The sequence below is a fragment of the Ipomoea nil genome, unplaced genomic scaffold, assembly GCF_001879475.1.
Source record: "Ipomoea nil cultivar Tokyo-kokei standard unplaced genomic scaffold, Asagao_1.1 scaffold1978, whole genome shotgun sequence".
Classification (NCBI taxonomy): domain Eukaryota; kingdom Viridiplantae; phylum Streptophyta; class Magnoliopsida; order Solanales; family Convolvulaceae; genus Ipomoea; species Ipomoea nil.
The window spans coordinates 253,227-271,862 of NW_017618406.1; the positions used below are offsets into that span (position 1 = coordinate 253,227).

The 18,636-nt window shown below is 43.7% G+C and overlaps 1 long non-coding RNA gene across 1 annotated transcript; it reads right to left on the reverse strand.

The window, feature by feature from the left end:
- Positions 1-1,627: 1,627 nt before the first annotated feature.
- On the reverse strand, positions 1,628-16,597 carry LOC109147264. Its single transcript, XR_002048613.1, has 5 exons — positions 16,325-16,597; positions 16,066-16,244; positions 15,917-15,997; positions 15,687-15,818; positions 1,628-1,641 (listed from the first exon to the last, which is right to left on the reverse strand). It is a non-coding gene; the product is annotated as an uncharacterized LOC109147264 (long non-coding RNA).
- Between the last annotated feature and the right edge of the window lie 2,039 nt (positions 16,598-18,636).

Genomic DNA, 18,636 nt, shown 5'->3' on the forward strand with positions numbered 1-18,636 from the left:
TCCCATCCAAATATAAATCTAGAACATCACAATATCAATTCCCACTCCAACCTAGGGCTCTAATCCCACCCAAATCATCAAAATCATATTTTATTTTCATTATCAAGAACCATCAAGATTTATCAAGAGTCATCACATAAATATCAAGAACCTCTTTTTAACATCAAGATCATCAAGAACCCTCATAAAATCATCACATCAATCAATCAAGATTATATCACAAATATCACAAAGAAATTCATCAAGACATAAGTATATAGAGGGAGCCAAAGAAGGAGATCATAACAAAGAAAATAGGTTTTGTTGAGACATGGGTTACCTCTTAGGCTTAAATAATCCTCCCTTGGCTATTAAGGTTCTTCCCTAAGATTTCCATCCGTTTGATCTCCCTAGGCTTGGTGGTGGGGAGTCCCTTTGGAATTCTTGTGTGGTGATATCTATTGTGTTATGACTTCTAGGTACCTCCTATGTCCTTATATATATATATATATATATATATATATATATATATATATATATATGTATATATATATATATATATATATGTATATATATATATACATATATATATATATATATATGTATGTATATATATATATATATGTATATATATATATATATATATATATATATATATATATATATATATATATGTATATATATATATATAGGAGTCCTAATTAGGGTCTGAATGGTATGGGTTTACTAATTCTATTCCTTATAGGACTAGGGGCTTGGTTTAGGGATAAGGGTCCATGGTCCATGGTGGACCATACTAATTAATATAAGGGAATCCTAACCAAATAAAATCCTTTTTAATTATTATTAACGGGATTTATAAATTAATTAACTCGGGATTAAAGGCCGTAACACGGGGTATTACAGCTTGTGCTAAGGACTTAAAAAGGCCTTAAAGTCAAGCGGTAAGGATGGACCGGGCATCCTTCAACCATGGACATCGTTTGAGTAATTAGAGGGCTCCTTACAAGTTGTTTAAAATCAAGAGTGTCGTTGTTCTTGGTGCTAAGGAAAGAGTAAAGAGCACATTGGTGCCATGGCGTCAAGGGTTTTAAGGACCAACAAGGAAATTAGATGTCTCGTAAAGTCACCGAATCATTCCGCAACGAGATTAGGTAACCAACTGCACTTCAAGAAGAAGAGGAACATGAAAAGGCGCCTTCACCATTAAAAGTAACACAAAAGGTACAACAAACCGAACTCCAGGGAGGACATGAAGTCTTGCTAAGAATTTCATTCACTAAAGAAGAGAGAAAGTCAACCCGAAGTTTATTGACTCCCAAGAGACTTTGGGAAGAATTTGGAACTGCGCCCTAGAAGATTGGCTTTGTTGACCAAACTTGGTCAAGACCTTGGATGCATTAGAGAAGTAAGTGTTGAATCACCGCGGGAGATTCCCTCAAGATAGAAAAGAAGGATAAGACTTTAGCTTGGGAAGCAAGGTCTGACAAGGATCTTAAAGTCAAGCAGTGCCAACACCAAAGAAAAAGGATCATCAGTTCGTCGATACGTCGTGATCAAAGCATCAAACCAGAGTAGTCACGTGAGATCGAGAACCCTTAACCCGTCCTAGCCGAAACTAGAGTCTTAAGCCTATTAGGAATAAAGAGAGTAGACATTTTTCTAGTCAGATTCTAATTAGGAATCCTAGACCTATATATCTGTTAGGGATAAAGAAAGTAGGCATTTACTATTCAGATTCTAATTAGGATTCTTGATTCTATAAATAGGGGATTCCCCACCACCAAGCCTAGGGAGATCATCAGATGGAAATCTTAGGGAAGAACCTTAATAGCCAAGGGAGGATTAATTAAGGCTAAGAGGTAACCCATGTCTCAACAAAACCTATTTTCCTTGCTATATCTTCTTCATTGGCTCTTTGATATATGATTCTGTGCTCGAGTCTTGGTAAAGCTTTGCCTGAGATTGATATTGTGTTTATGAGATAAACTTGATGCTTATGTGTTGATCTTGATACTTATGTGATAATCTTGATGTTCTTGATACCATGATAAGTTACATGAATAGTCTTGTATTTTATGACTAGAGCCCTAGGGTAATAAACGTGGATTTCGTATTATATGGTTTTGGCATGTTTGGGTGGGATTTTGCATGTTCAGGATTTGATTCTTAGCATGTTTAGGAGTCAGGTTAGGATGTATTTGATGTGATCCTTGGTTTAAATCCATTACTTGAATACGTGGTGTCGTCGTTTGTACTTGAATGTGTCTGGACGTGGTTTCGGGTTCCACGATGGATCCCGAGACCAAAATATTACATAGGAGTCATTGGGGGATAGGTGGGTGCAGGGGTTCCCGCCACCTACCCGCTGCCCGTGCGCTCTTCCCAGCGGGCAGCCACCACCCGCTGGAATTTCGGTACAAGTCGTGATGTTTTTCCCGTGCCTCGTTGTGTCCTGTTGTACCCTGTTTGCCATTTGCGAGTCTAATTTGATGAATCGGGTACCATTCTTAGGATAAAAGAGTCTTGGGTATTGCATGCTAGTTGAATTGGTATCCCGTTGGCCTAGGAGGAAGGTGTATTTTCCTTAGGAGTGTCACGAGCGGTTTAATGTGGTGTGTTACGTATGAGTTACATTAGGGTAAGTGTTCCCCGATGGTTCCCCCTCACTATGTGTTAATGTGGGTTGCATGTTGTTTGGCTTCTGTGTTAATTGTGCATGATATCCCAACTGGTTGCGATCAATTGGCTATAATGACCATCTAATGGGTTGAGAACCATCAGGTGTTAACCCGACCGGTTGCGATCGGTCGGTTATACAGGCAGTTGGAAGGGTTGAGAACCATCGGCTGTTTTATATATATATATATATATATATATATATATATATATATATATATATATATATATATATATATAGGGCTGCGGTCCATAATTTGGTTGCTATCATATATACATGATAATATGGCTGCGGTCCACCGTTAGGTTGCGATAAAAAGTTTATGATATAAATGAGCTGCGGTTCATTGATTGGTTGCGATCAATCTCCTTGTGCTGCGGTACAAGTTAAAGTTCTGCAAGGCCATGTCAGGGCCATATGCACTGACCCCTTGGCAATGGAACTCAAGGTTCGGGTCATGTGAATGGTCCTGCGGCACCACCATATGTGCATACGTGTCTTATTGTTGATTGTGACTGAAATAGTAATTGGACACTGATATGATTAATATTGGCTAGCCTTGTGACGTTAAGATGTATGCTAGAATCTTTATGTGTATGATTAATTATGTTAAATGTGTCTGCCATTGTTTGATTGAGTTTATTCTCGGTTTTAAATTAGAGTTTCCTAAGTATACATGTACTCCAGCTTCAAAATGATTTTCCTTATATCTACCTATATTGTACTTAACGCGTTGGAGTGGGTTACCAGCATTATTCGCTGAATAGATATATTTGGCTTTCAGGCATAGATGAGTAGCTCCGGAGCGTGCTAGTCGGACCCGTGGACATAGCTAGAATAGTTCTATTATCGCTATGCGTGCCTTGAGATTGTACTAGATATTGAATTTGGAATTTCTTATGATTGGATAGTTTAGCCTGTGCATCTGAGTTCTCCAGCTCAGATGTGTCATAGCACCCAGACATTTATGTTTAGTTTATGCTCTGTTTGGGATTTGATAATAGAATTGCCTTTATTTCATAAGCTTTAAAAGTTTTAAAATTTAGGGATGTTACACTAGAGGTTTTTGTGTTTAGATTGAAGGGTGAATGAAATGAAAGAATATTATTAGGTTAGCTTGAATCACAAACCTTTGGTAGAAAGACATTCCTACCCTTACTAATGTTGGAAAGACAAGGGGACAAGGGCACAACTCAAGAAGCACAAGGTTCAGCCCTTTGACTTAAGTGACTTGTCAAAATCTAGTCCCTCGACTATTAAATTTCAGGATTTTTAGGATTAGATTAGCAAAGAGACTTGGATTAATTCTTTAATTAATCCTTGGTTAGCGTTTGGATTTACGGGGTGTCACATCCTCTCCCTCTAACAAGAAGCTTCGTCCTTGAAGCTTGGGCACGACGAGTTTAAACAAACGGGTAACAACGAATCAACAATGTGACAATAGGAAGCAAGTATACCATTAAACAAGACTTCAAGGATTCAAGAGGTGTAAGATTTTCAAGAATCAAGAAAATGTAAGGTTTCAAAAGGTCACAAAGGAAGTTTCTCGAGCAACACCAACACTAACATCACCTTACAAACAGCTAGGAGCCATCTACACCACACCTAAACTCAAAACAACTAGGTTCTAACAAAGAAAAACAACTAAACCAACTACCCAAATAACAAACTAACCACCAAGGCAAATAGGAGAAAACAACTAAGCACAGCCAATAAGCAACAACTACCACATGGCAACAACAAACGAGAGAGGAAAACGAGCTTACCCCAACTCTGGCCTAAGAGGACTCATCCTCCGAATCCTCGGCATCCTCGTCCGAGTCTTACTTAGCTCCAACACGGCTAGAACCAGCCTCCAACCTGTATAACCTCTGATTGACGGTGACAAACTGAGCCTTCATGAAAGAGAAACCTCCCTCAATCATCCGATTCTGCTGTCGATGGAGGGTCACCGCATGCTCCTCGTGTGTCATAGCATCATGCTCCTTTTTGGTCCTCACTTCCTTCCTCCTTACGTTCTCTTCGCTTTCGGAGTCACTCTCCTCGACCTCTTATGCTTCTTCTCCTTCTTCTTCCTCTTCTCTCTTTTCTTTGCCTTCGTTTTCAACATCTCCACCCAAGCTCTGAACCGCTAGGTTCAACTTTCCAACAAGAATCTCAAGCTCTTCAACCAACGAACTCCTCTCGGCAGCGGCTTTCCTGGTGACCTCTTCAAGAGTGATGTAGTCACCATCATCCAGCTGAAACAGGTTGCAACTGCGGAGATTTGTGGCATCCAGAACTATCTTGCCCACCGGCTTGGGCACACAGCCTTCAACACTCACCCCCTTCTTGGCAAAGATCCAACTTAAAACCATGCCATAAGGCAAACTCTTCTGGTTATGATCTCTACAGTAGACCATATGTTGCAACATCAACGCAGGCAAGTTGAACTTCACCTTGTATTTCAGACAGAAAGCAAAAGTGCACTCTTATTGTTGTTAGGCAACAAACAATCCGAAACGAGCATGACCAAAATCTTTTGCTCGGCAGAAAGCCACTTCCTCTCCGGCCTCGTGGCCTGAGTGAACCCACTAGTTCTTCCCAACAGATAACTCAGATAATTCTGATAACTCATGCTGCTCGTCTCAATCCAAGAGTCACCACTATACTGCGAGTCCAAAGTGGCTAACTTTGGACGCGCCTTATTAAATTTATCCAACCAACCCTAACTCAAATCAGATCAGATTGCAGCTCCACGTCGTCTCCATCCTCAGCTGATCAGATCAGCTCCACGCCGTCTCCATCCCTCTGCTTCGATCCACCGCTTCGATCGTCTCACCGCACACCACCACATTCGACACCCCACCACAGCTTCGTCATTTTGGAACAGCGTGCCGTCGATCTACGGCCGTCAACGCCCTCTCCACCGCCTACCCTTCCGATCTTCTTCGTCGTTCCCTCATCCAGCTCCCCTGCGATGCTACAGCTATCAGCCACCGTCACCGCCTCCGCCCAAGCCACCGCCGTCCACAGCTACGCGGCTCAGCATGTGTATGTTGTACTAACTAATAAGTATCTGGGGTTATCGTGGAGAGGATGAAAGTTGACGATTTGCGCAGCTCAATAAGAGATAACCGATATAAAGATCAGAAGTTGCGGCTTTTGGTATTTGCTTCCCTCTATTCCTTTTTCCTTCCTAAATTATTTCTACAAAATTCGCCCTGATAAACTGAAGATTTTATTTGCTTTCATGCAACAAATGCATTTGCATCCTAGTTTGAATTTGAATACTGTTTTGTTTTTTCTTCTTCTCTAGTGAAAATCACAATGAGTGGCAATTCTTAAATTTGCCTATTTCCTGCTATGAAGGGCTTCTTCTCTTAGAAGTTCTAGATTTTCTTTAGTGCATTGGAAGCTGAAAGAATTAACTTTTATATGTCAATGGTTGCACTTGGCAGCACCTCGTTGGTACTGTTTTAAGACAATTTACATTAACTCATTAAGTATAAAATCTTACTGCCATATTTTTTGGTATTGTATTTCTCTATGCAAGAGATGTGGGCTCAAAAAGATGATATATGTAGTTTGTAAGTCATGATTAACTATAAGGTAAATTGTAGTTTTCAAAAGTTAGCAGCTTAGGCAATTACATTTTTGTGGATAATTGATTTAAGGAAAAATTAGAAGGAGGCAACTACTAAAGTTGCACCTTCAAGAAAAATGGTGAATTGAGAATTCTTATGTCACAAAATTTGAATACTGTTGCTTAAATATCACTTCGAAATACATTTCATGCTGAAAGATGTGAAAGAAACAGTAATGTATGTAACACCCCGTGTTACGAGTCCTAAAACCAATTAGTTAATTAATCAATAGCCCAAGAGAAAGAATAAATTATAATGATTAATTAGGGAAAAAGGCCGACCATAGCCCGTGGGCCCTCATATATAAACCCAACCCCTAAACCCAATCCTTAGTTCCAAAAGGAATAGAATTAGCAAGCCTATAATATTAGTTCCTAATTAGGACTCCTAAATATATAAATAGGGGACTTAAGAGGCACCTAGAACCTCCCCACAAGATTAACGCCCCACCACCCCAAAAGAGCTCCAAGAATCCCCTTAGGAGAAATCAAGAAAGCAAGGAAGCTTAAAGAAAGATCCTTCATAGCCAAGGAATTAATTAAGGTTAAGAGGTAACCCATGTCTCAACAAAACCTATTTTCATAGCTATGATTCCCCCTTAGGGTTTCCCCCATATTATTGTGTATTGGCGAGATATGATGATGATTATTGATGTTTGACGTGATGATCCCATGAGGGATCTTGATAATCTTGATATTGGGAGATTCTTGATGATTATATGGAGTTCTTGATGATTATGTGTTGTTCTTGATAATTGTATGATGCTCTTGATGTTTATGTGTTATTCTTACCGAATCTTGCAATTAGAAGACGAACCGTATTCTTGTTGATATAAAAGTGATTAGAACCCTAGGTTGTATCGTATGATCTTACTCTTGGATTATCGGGAGGGAAATCGCATGTTTGGGGGTTGATTATATTTAGAAAAGCATGATAGGTTATGTGCCATTCGTTTCTTGTATTTGATTCGTTAATTGTCTACGTGTTGTCGTTAATGACGTTGAAAAGTGTCTAAGCATGGTTTCGGGTTCCACAACGGTTCCCGGGGCGTAAAGTGTGTGCAAAGAGTCAGTGGGGGGTAGGGGACCCGCCACCTACCCACGGCCGTGAAACACCGCCCGGCAGCGGGTAGCCGGCGGGCGGGCAGCTGCCCGCCGGCGACCCGCTGCCCGGAACAGTAATTCCGGCGGGCAGCCGGAGGGTGGCCCCCACCCACCGGCTACCCGCTGGAAATTTCCCCAATTCGGGATCCCGGCTTCCCCGTTTGATGTTCCCCCGATCCCCGTGGTGTCCCAACGGACTCCGTTCATCGTGCCTATGTCTTGTTTGATATTTCGGGTGCCGTTCGTAGGTTTACGAGTCTATTATATTGCATGCTAGTTGAATTGGTATCCCGTTGACCTAGGTGGTAGAAGTATGAACCCCTTAGGACTATTCTTAGTATGTGATGGATCACGCATAGGTTTTGTTATACGTTTTCTCCCCCTTCCTAATGTGTAATGTGGGCTGCATGTGCTTGCTATGTGTTATGTGTGTGTGTTACCCCAATTCGGTTGCGATCCGATTGGTTATCCTGAGCTGCGGTTCAGAAGCTGGCTGCGGTCAGATTGATACTCTTGGGCTGCGGTCCACCGTTTGGTTGCGATCAAACATTTCTATACGAGCTGCGGTTCGTCCTTTTTCCGGGCTGCGGTCAGATGACATTCTCTTGGGCTGCGGTTCACTGTTTGGTTGCGATCAAACACTATGATGAGCTGCGGTTCATCGGTCGGTTGCGATCGACCCCTCCGTGTTGCGATACGGGGCAGGGTGCTGCGGGGCCGTGTCAGAGCTATATGCGCTGACCCTCATGTATGGGCATGCGATTGGTCCTGTGGCGCCAACAAAGTGTGTTATGTGTTGTGACATGGACGAGTTGTGATTACGAGTGTCTTGGGGGATGTGACTATGGGATTTATATTGGGGATTGTTCATGTTGGGTTATGATCATTGTTTATGCCTTGCCTTATCTGCCTTATGTGTTGAGGACTGCATATGCTCGTTATAACTGTTGCTTGTGTCTGGCCTTATCTGTCGAGTCATTCCCGGTTTTCAAAGCTAGAGTTCGTAGGATATATCTTCATGCTCAAAATGGTTTTCGTATATCTATATATATCTCTATATGTATTGTATTTCAACACGTTGGAGTGGGTTACCAGCATCTCTCGCTGAACAGATATATTTGGCTTTCAGGCACAAAAGATTAAGGCACTGGAGCGCGCTAGAACTTGGAGTATAGAAGTAGATAGTTTTCCCCCTTTTGGCCTGCGTGCCTCGTTTACGTAATTACGCTTTAAGGATATTAGTTAGTTAGCCTGTGCACTTGGGTTCTCTAGCCCAGGTGTGGCATAGCACCCCGTACGCTTGTATTTATTTCTTGAGATTTAATGAGATTCCACCTTTGATATAAGTTTTAAAAAGTCTTGAAAATCTGGGGTGTTACAGTTGGTATCAGAGCCTAAGTTGACCCTAGGAAAAGACTCTTAAAGACCGGACCTTAGGACATTAGGCTTGAACTCCAGGTACTTAGGAACATAGGTCTTAGGGATCTTACGACGCACGGTGAGATTGAGAAACCTACACATCACCTCCCCTCACTTCATCCCACTCTAATATTAAGAAACTCTCCTCCGCTTATTACATCAAGGTGAAAACACAAAATAATATCAACCTTTAACCACCAGGATGGCACCCAAGAAGAAACAGACAGGAACACCGAGACGCCCTACTCAGGAATTCCTGACCCAGAATCTACAACGCCTGGCCCAAATCGCCCAGGCTCTAAGTACTGTCATTCCCCGACCTCTACCAACAAACGAGAACTTGGAGATCCACCACCAAGTCTCGGCACACCAACCACCCACCTTCTCGGGAGACGAAGACCCCACGACCCTCGAAGAATGGATTGAGACCTTCGACAGGGTATTCAGGGCAACCCAATGCCCCGAACACCACCAAGTCGGGATAGCCTCCTTCTACTTCAGACACGAGGCCGACATCTGGTGGGCCCATGAGGGACCTATGTACGAACAAGACCCCGGATTCAACTGGGAAGGACTAAAAACACGGTTACGAGAACAGTTCTACCCCAACCACCTGAAAGCCGCCACATGCGAGGAATTCCTCCATCTAAGACAAGGGGCGGCCCCAGTCTCAGAATACTACCAACGATTCTGCCAACTGGCTCGCCTCACCCCCGAACTAGTATCCACCGAGGGGATCAAAGTCAGGAAATTCTTAGCAAGCCTTAACCCCGAACACCAGAGGGCCTTGGCCGCTCAAGAACCAAAGACCCTCGGAGAAGCCTACGCCAAGACATGTCAACTACAACAGGTAACGAACCCGCCCCAAGGGACGCAACTGGGGTGTAAAAGGAAGCCCGAAAGAAGTCACCCAATTCCCACCAAAGAGCCTAAGAATCCCAAAACCGCCTCACTTGACCCGGCCATCACGCCGACTGCCCGGGGAAGGATCCTTACCCTAAGCAAGGCCAGGATCGGAGACAACAACATAGTCTCCGGAACTTTCCTAGTGCACGCCACCCCAGCCACCATACTATTTGACTCGGGGGCTACCAACTCGTTTATAGCAACCGAGTTCGCCGCCCAGCTCGGCCTTAACGCCAGCATCAAGGTCCGACTCCAAGTCAAGGTGGCCTCGGGCGAGATCATAAAATGTGATCGCATGTACGAGCATGTAATGATCACCATTCAAGGAGTGGAATTTCCCAGCAACCTAATCCAGTTCCAACTGGATGGGATGCAAGTATTCTTGGGCATGGACTGGCTAGGGAAATTCCAAGCGCAAATCCTGTGCGGAGAGCAGAAGGTGGTCCTACGAGGACCAAACGGTAAGAGGGTGTCATACCGCGGTACCCGCCAGGATCCGGGGATCAAGCTTGTAAACATGATGAAAATTAAGAAGTATCTGGGCCAAGGAAACGAGGCCTTCTTATGCTCAGTCGAAGACCTCAACGCCAAAATACTCGAACCACGAGCCATCCCAGTGGTAAACGAGTTCAACGACGTCTTCCCAGACGAAATTCCCGGGGCACCCCCGGCCAGAGAGGTCGAGTTCACCATAGACCTCATACCGGGCGCCGCCCCGATCTCTAAACCACCCTACAGACTAGCACCAAAGGAAATGAAGGAACTGAAAACGCAACTCCAAGAACTGCTAGATAAGGGTTACATCCGACCCAGCACCTCCCCATGGGGAGCACCGGTACTATTCGTTAAGAAAAAGGATGGAAGTATGCGCCTGTGCATCGACTACAGGGAACTCAACCAAGTTACAATAAAGAATAGGTACACCCTTCCCCGAATAGATGACTTATTCGACCAACTTAAAGGGGCAGGGGTATTCTCAAAGATCGACCTAAGATCCGGGTATCATCAAATCCAAGTGGCCAAACCAGACATCCAGAAAACGGCCTTCCGGACACGTTACGGCCACTACGAGTTTACCGTAATGCCCTTCGGCCTCACTAACGCGCCCGCCATATTCATGGACCTCATGAATCGAGTATTCCGACCTCACCTGGATGACTTCGTCATTGTGTTCATTGACGACATCCTAGTCTACTCCCGAAATAAAGAAGAACATGAGAAACACCTTCGCATATCACTGCAAACCCTTAGAGAAAACCAACTTTACGCTAAATTCTCCAAGTGCGAATTCTGGCAAGACAGCGTAGCCTTCTTGGGCCACGTGATAACCAAAGAGGGGATCAGGGTGGACCCCGCTAAGATTCGCGCCGTTAGAGAATGGACCACGCCGAGCTCACTCTCGGAAGTCCGAAGCTTCCTGGGCCTGGCAGGTTACTACAGGAGGTTTGTACCCGACTTCACCAAGATAGCCCAACCCCTCACTAAGCTCATGAAAAAGGAAACCCCCTTCCGATGGGACAGCGACTGCATCTCAGCCTTCCAAGAATTAAAGGACAAGCTAACCACGGCACCCGTGCTAGCCATCCCCTCCGGAACGGAAGGATTCGAGGTCTACAGTGACGCATCCAAGAAAGGGTTGGGATGCGTGCTGATGCAAAAGGGAAAGGTAATAGCGTACGCATCCAGGCAACTCAAAACCCACGAAGAAAATTACCCCACCCATGACCTCGAACTAGCCGCTATCGTATTCGCACTAAAAATCTGGAGGCACTACCTGTATGGGGTACAATGCAAAATCTACACCGACCATAAAAGCTTAAAGTACATCTTCACCCAAAAGGACCTAAACATGAGACAACGAAGGTGGCTAGAACTCATAAAGGACTACGACCTAGACATCCAATACCACGAGGGAAAAGCCAACGTCGTTGCGGACGCCCTAAGCCGAAAGACGAACCATTCCCTCAACACCACGTGGGTCCTACCGGACCAACTGTACAGGGACTTCCAAAAACTACACTTAGAAATAATAGAGCAAGGACAAACCCGCCCCAATGCCTACCTACTCAACACACAAGCCATACCCGCCCTCTTCAAGGAAATCAAGGCAGGGCAACATCAGGACCCGGAACTAGATAAGATTCGCCACGACCTAACCCAAGGGAAGGAAGACCCCTTCGAAGCACGCCCGGACGGCAGTCTCCGTTACAAAGGAAGGTGGTGTGTACCCTCAACGCACCCTCACTTGAAACAACGGATCTTGGAGGAAGGGCACAACTCCCCGTACTCAGTTCACCCAGGAGGTGACAAGTTATACCAAGACGTAAGGAGGACGTTTTGGTGGCCAAACATGAAGAAGGAAATCGCAGATTTCGTGGCCAGGTGCCTGAATTGCCAAAAGTAAAGGCTGAACGATGCAAGCCCAAGGGGCTCGTACAACCCCTTGAAATACCACAAGGAAAATGGGATTCCATATCCATGGACTTCGTCGGAGGGTTACCCCCAACAAGAACCGGCAAGGACAAAATCTGGGTCATAGTGGATCGGCTGACCAAAACGGCACGATTCATTGCCATGAAGGAAACATGGACAATGACGCAACTAGCTCAAGCCTACATAAACCGGGTAGTGAAGTACCACGGAGTTCCCCGAAACATTGTGTCCGATAGAGATTCCAGGTTCCTCTCGCAATTCTGGAAATCGCTACAATCGGCGTTGGGGACGCAACTAAAACTAAGCACAGCCTTTCACCCCACCACATACGGCCAAACCGAGAGAACCATCCAAACCCTCGAGGACATGCTAAGGGCCTGCACGCTAGACTTCCGAGGGACATGGGAAGAGCACCTAGACCTCATCGAGTTCTCATACAACAACAGCTACCACGCGAGCATTCGCATGGCACCCTACGAAGCACTATATGGTCAGAAATGTAGAACCCCCTTATGTTGGGAAGATATGGTCAACCCGGTAACACTGGGCCCCCAATACCTCCAAGACACCATAGCTAAGGTCAAACACATCCAGGAAAGGATGAAGGCCGCCCAAGACCGCCAGAAGTCTTACGCCGACCTAAAGAGGAAACAAGCTGAATTCAACCTCGGGGACAAGGTCTGGCTAAGGATCTCGCCCACACGAGGAGTAATGAGGTTCGGAAGAAAAGGAAAACTCAGCCCCCGATTCATCGGCCCTTACGAAGTCATAGAGAAAATCGGGGACTTGGCCTACCGCCTCGCCTTACCCATCGAACTAGAAAGAGTACACAACGTGTTCCACGTATCTCAGCTAAAGAAATACATACACGACCCAAGCCACGTACTCCAACCCGAGGTCGTAGACCTCGACGAGTCACTAGTATACGAAGAGAAACCCGTAAGAATCCTGGACACCAAGACAAGAAACACCCGGAACCGAGTCATAGAAATGGTGAAAGTCCTCTGGACCAACCACGGGACCAAGGAAGCAACATGGGAACTTAAGGACACAATGAAGGAGCGGTATCCCGAGCTTTTCACACCAGATAACTAAAAGAAATCCTTTCACCAAGGGCCAAGCTTCGGGGACGAAGCTTCCTGTTAAGGGGGGGAGAGTGTAACACCCCGTGTTACGAGTCCTAAAACCAATTAGTTAATTAATCAATAGCCCAAGAGAAAGAATAAATTATAATGATTAATTAGGGAAAAAGGCCGACCATAGCCCGTGGGCCCTCATATATAAACCCAACCCCTAAACCCAATCCTTAGTTCCAAAAGGAATAGAATTAGCAAGCCTATAATATTAGTTCCTAATTAGGACTCCTAAATATATAAATAGGGGACTTAAGAGGCACCTAGAACCTCCCCACAAGATTAACGCCCCACCACCCCAAAAGAGCTCCAAGAATCCCCTTAGGAGAAATCAAGAAAGCAAGGAAGCTTAAAGAAAGATCCTTCATAGCCAAGGAATTAATTAAGGCTAAGAGGTAACCCATGTCTCAACAAAACCTATTCTCATAGCTATGATTCCCCCTTAGGGTTTCCCGCATATTATTGTGTATTGGCGAGATATGATGATGATTATTGATGTTTGACGTGATGATCCCATGAGGGATCTTGATAATCTTGATATTGGGAGATTCTTGATGATTATATGGAGTTCTTGATGATTATGTGTTGTTCTTGATAATTGTATGATGCTCTTGATGTTTATGTGTTATTCTTACCGAATCTTGCAATTAGAAGACGAACCGTATTCTTGTTGATATAAAAGTGATTAGAACCCTAGGAAATCGCATGTTTGGGGGTTGATTATATTTAGAAAAGCATGATAGGTTATGTGCCGTTCGTTTCTTGTATTTGATTCGTTAATTGTCTACGTGTTGTCGTTAATGGCGTTGAAAAGTGTCTAAGCATGGTTTCGGGTTCCACAACGGTTCCCGGGGCGTAAAGTGTGTGAAAAGAGTCAGTGGGGGTAGGGGACCGCCACCTACCCACGGCCGTGAAACACCGCCCGGCAGCGGGTAGCCGGCGGGCGGGCAGCTGCCCGCCGGCGACCCGCTGCCCGGAACAGTAATTCCGGCGGGCAGCCGGCGGGTGGCCACCACCCACCGGCTACCCGCTGGAAATTTCCCCAATTCGGGATCCCGGCTTCCCCGTTTGATGTTCCCCCGATCCCCGTGGTGTCCCAACGGACTCTGTTCATCGTGCCTATGTCTAGTTTGATATTTCGGGTGCCGTTCGTAGGTTTACGAGTCTATTATATTGCATGCTAGTTGAATTGGTATCCCGTTGACCTAGGTGGTAGAAGTATGAACCCCTTAGGACTATTCTTAGTATGTGATGGATCACGCATAGGTTTTGTTATACGTTTTCTCCCCCTTCCTAATGTGTAATGTGGGCTGCATGTGCTTGCTATGTGTTATGTGTGTGTGTTACCCCAATTCGGTTGCGATCCGATTGGTTATCCTGAGCTGCGGTTCAGAAGCTGGCTGCGGTCAGATTGATACTCTTGGGCTGCGGTCCACCGTTTGGTTGCGATCAAACGTTTCTATACGAGCTGCGGTTCGTCCTTTTTCCGGGCTGCGGTCAGATGACATTCTCTTGGGCTGCGGTCCACTGTTTGGTTGCGATCAAACACTATGATGAGCTGCGGTTCATCGGTCGGTTGCGATCGACCCCTCCGTGTTGCGATACGGGGCAGGGTGCTGCGGGGCCGTGTCAGAGCTATATGCGCTGACCCTCATGTATGGGCATGCGATTGGTCCTGTGGCGCCAACAAAGTGTGTTATGTGTTGTGACATGGACGAGTTGTGATTACGAGTGTCTTGGGGGATGTGACTATGGGATTTATATTGGGGATTGTTCATGTTGGGTTATGATCATTGTTTATGCCTTGCCTTATCTGCCTTATGTGTTGAGGACTGCATATGCTCGTTATAATTGTTGCTTGTGTCTGGCCTTATCTGTCGAGTCATTCCCGGTTTTCAAAGCTAGAGTTCGTAGGATATATCTTCATGCTCAAAATGGTTTTCGTATATCTATATATATCTCTATATGTATTGTATTTCAACGCGTTGGAGTGGGTTACCAGCATCTCTCGCTGAACAGATATATTTGGCTTTCAGGCACAAAAGATTAAGTCACTGGAGCGCGCTAGAACTTGGAGTATAGAAGTAGATAGTTTTCCCCCTTTTGGCCTGCGTGCCTCATTTACGTAATTACGCTTTAAGGATATTAGTTAGTTAGCCTGTGCACTTGGGTTCTCTAGCCCAGGTGTGGCATAGCACCCCGTACGCTTGTATTTATTTCTTGAGATTTAATGAGATTCCACCTTTGATATAAGTTTTAAAAAGTCTTGAAAATCTGGGGTGTTACAATGTATTTGAGATCCTAGTATTATCTAAATGGATTCTTTTTAAAAGCATTTAAAATCTCTTACTCATCTTAATAGTTCCCCCCCCCCCCCCCACTTGGCTCTGGTAAGATGTACGTGCACAGGAGGAATGTTTCTACTCTTTTTCATATTGTTACAGTATATTTAGCTGAGGTATCCTATCTAAGTCTACTTTCTTGTGGCCTTGGTTATCTGGAAGCTGTTTCTTACATTTCCTGAGTTTGCATTCATGTACTGCAAAATTCAAGGGGGAAAGAGTTAAAAATATCAATGACATGTTATTCAGATGCATAATATGCTGATGTGATTCTATCATCCGGTAAACCCCAGACCTCAACTTTCAATTCTTTCTTTGTCGCATGCAGTCTTGCATATCCATATTCAGATATTCTGACCAAGCTCCAGCTATCAGCCTGAGCATAGAAATTTCAATGTTAGTTCGAAGAGAGGAGAGAAAGTGGTAGCCAGGGAGTGTGCTTACAGTGATAGGGGAGGGGTCCAAGCGAAAGCCACCCATTTCGATAACAGCATGAACCGGTGCCTTATAATCCGTGTTATTGTAAGTGTCGATTTCTCTCCTATCTTTTACAGGCATTGCTTGGCGTAAACAGCACACGTCCTCTCATAGTTATGAACATGCCCCCACAAAGCTAGATCAACCTATATTTCATGCTTTCCTATTCAGTTATCCTATATTATCCGATGTCATTGTCTTGTCTATGTTTAGAATATGTGCTTACCTTGTTGTCTAACAATAGTGGCTCCACCTCAATTACAAAATTCTTGTCTACATTATTAATAAACAGCCCTGTATAAGAGGAATACATGGGACGATGCCTGCATTGATGAAAGCCATGAAAGGAGTGTCATACCACAAGTCTTTGTTACAAGTAGGGAGGTTGACATTAAAGAGCCTTAATTACCTTGTAAAAATTAACCAAGGTGTTCTTGCTCGATCTACTGCTGCCATGTCCCTCTACATCCATTCATACTGCATAAAAATATTGAGGTAATTCTTTTAGTATTTGATAGTCACATTAAACTCTGAGTTTCTGACTAATTCAAAGTTGAGTACATTATAAACCACTCTCTTTTCTTTATTAAAGCCTTTCGAGAAATATTGGAGCAGAAGGCCTCTGCACATCCTTTTGAAAATGTTCAATCTCTACTGTCCCCAAATTCATGGCTTGGCTCCTATCCCATTCCTGGTAAGTGCTTTCCATTAGCTATTATGATGCTAGCTTATAAATTTATTTTTCGTCCACATAATTGAAATGGGATGTTCAAGGTCATTGAGACACTGAAGTCTGAATGCTTTGCTTGAGTTTACCAGCCACTAATCATATCAATATTGGTTTTAACTGCTTGCTTCCTTCCCACTTTAAAACATTTTGATCCGTAAAGTTTTATCTGATTAAGATATTAGGTGCTCTTTGTATCCTCCCAGAAACTCTGGTTTTGCTCTATTTGTGGTCCATAATCAATGTTGAATTGTCTATGCCTGTGGCACTTGCTTCTCCAATCCTTCTGATTAATTGTGTTTGATTGACTAATTTTTTCGGTTGCATATGGAAGAAGTGCGCACACTATATTTATCAGTGTGGTATTAACTTGTATTTCTTACTTCAGATCACACACGTGATGCAGCTAAGGCAGAAAATGCTTTGACACTCTCCTCTGGAAGTGAGCTGATTGGGATGCAAAGAGATTGGAATGAAGAGTTGCAATCCTCTCGGGAATTTCCGCATGGGTCACCACAGGAAAGGTGCATTGCTACCTCTTTAGCTGCCATTGTAGTTCATCTCTCTGTGAATGTGAATGTACTCTATTAAGCTTTATTGCTATTGTATGGACACCATTTAGGAGTTCCATTCACAAGGCTCGAACTCTAAACCTTGCTTAAAGGGAATCAAGTTTCTTTTACTCAGATCATAGGTCATTGGTATCATATAGTATGTAAGATGAACAAAGTGATGAGGTTTATACATTTTAATTGTTAACATTTAAGTAGTTTATTTTAATTGTTAACATTTAAGTAGTTTATTTTTGTAACACCCCCCAAAACATGCTATATAAAAAGACCTTAACACATGCAGATATCACAACAAAACACTAGCACAACGGAAGATAAAAGGTAACTGGACAAACGAAAATCCAAAACATGGGGTGTCACACCACGTTTACCAACAACGATAAACACTACGGCAAAGTCTGCACGGTATACAACTATCCCAAAACTTACAAGTCTATCACTACATCGGCACACAGGCCATAAAGCAAGGGAAAGGTACTATACTATCGGGCACTAGACTCCGCTCTCGTCTAGACATCACCTAAAAGAACACAAATAAACATGGGACGACACCCGGTCAGCGAATAATGCTGGTAACCCACCAATACATGTGAAGTAACATACATAGGTAAGATATAGGTTGTAAAGCCATTTTCGAAATGGAATACATAAGTATATAAGTCAAAAACCAAGATCAATAGCCAACATAAGACTCAACACTCTCAACAAACAACACGGGAACACATCCCGAGACTACGAGAACAACACAACTCACAAAAGAGTCAAGGCATGATCTATCATCACTCAATAGATCAAAACCCGACAAGTACAACGCAAAAGAATAAAACTTACACAACCGGCAACACATGCCTTTGTGAGTACACACGTCACAAGAGAAGATGTAACACCCTGAAATTTTTCAACTTTTAAAACTTATATAATAAAGGTAAGTTCTCATTAAATCCCAAAACATAACATAATAGAGTACGGGGTGCTATGCCACACCTGAACTAGAGAACTCAGGTGCGCAGGCTAACTAACTAATATCCTCAATAATGTAAGTACATAGCATGGCGCGCAGGCCAAAAAGGGAAACTATCTACTCTACGCTCCAAATTTCTAGCGCGCTCCGGTGTCTACTCCTCTGTGCCTGAAAGCAAAATATATCTGTTCAGCGAGAGATGCTGGTAACCCACTCCAACGCGTTGAAATATAGTATAGATAGATATATATATATATAGATATACAAAAATCATTTCG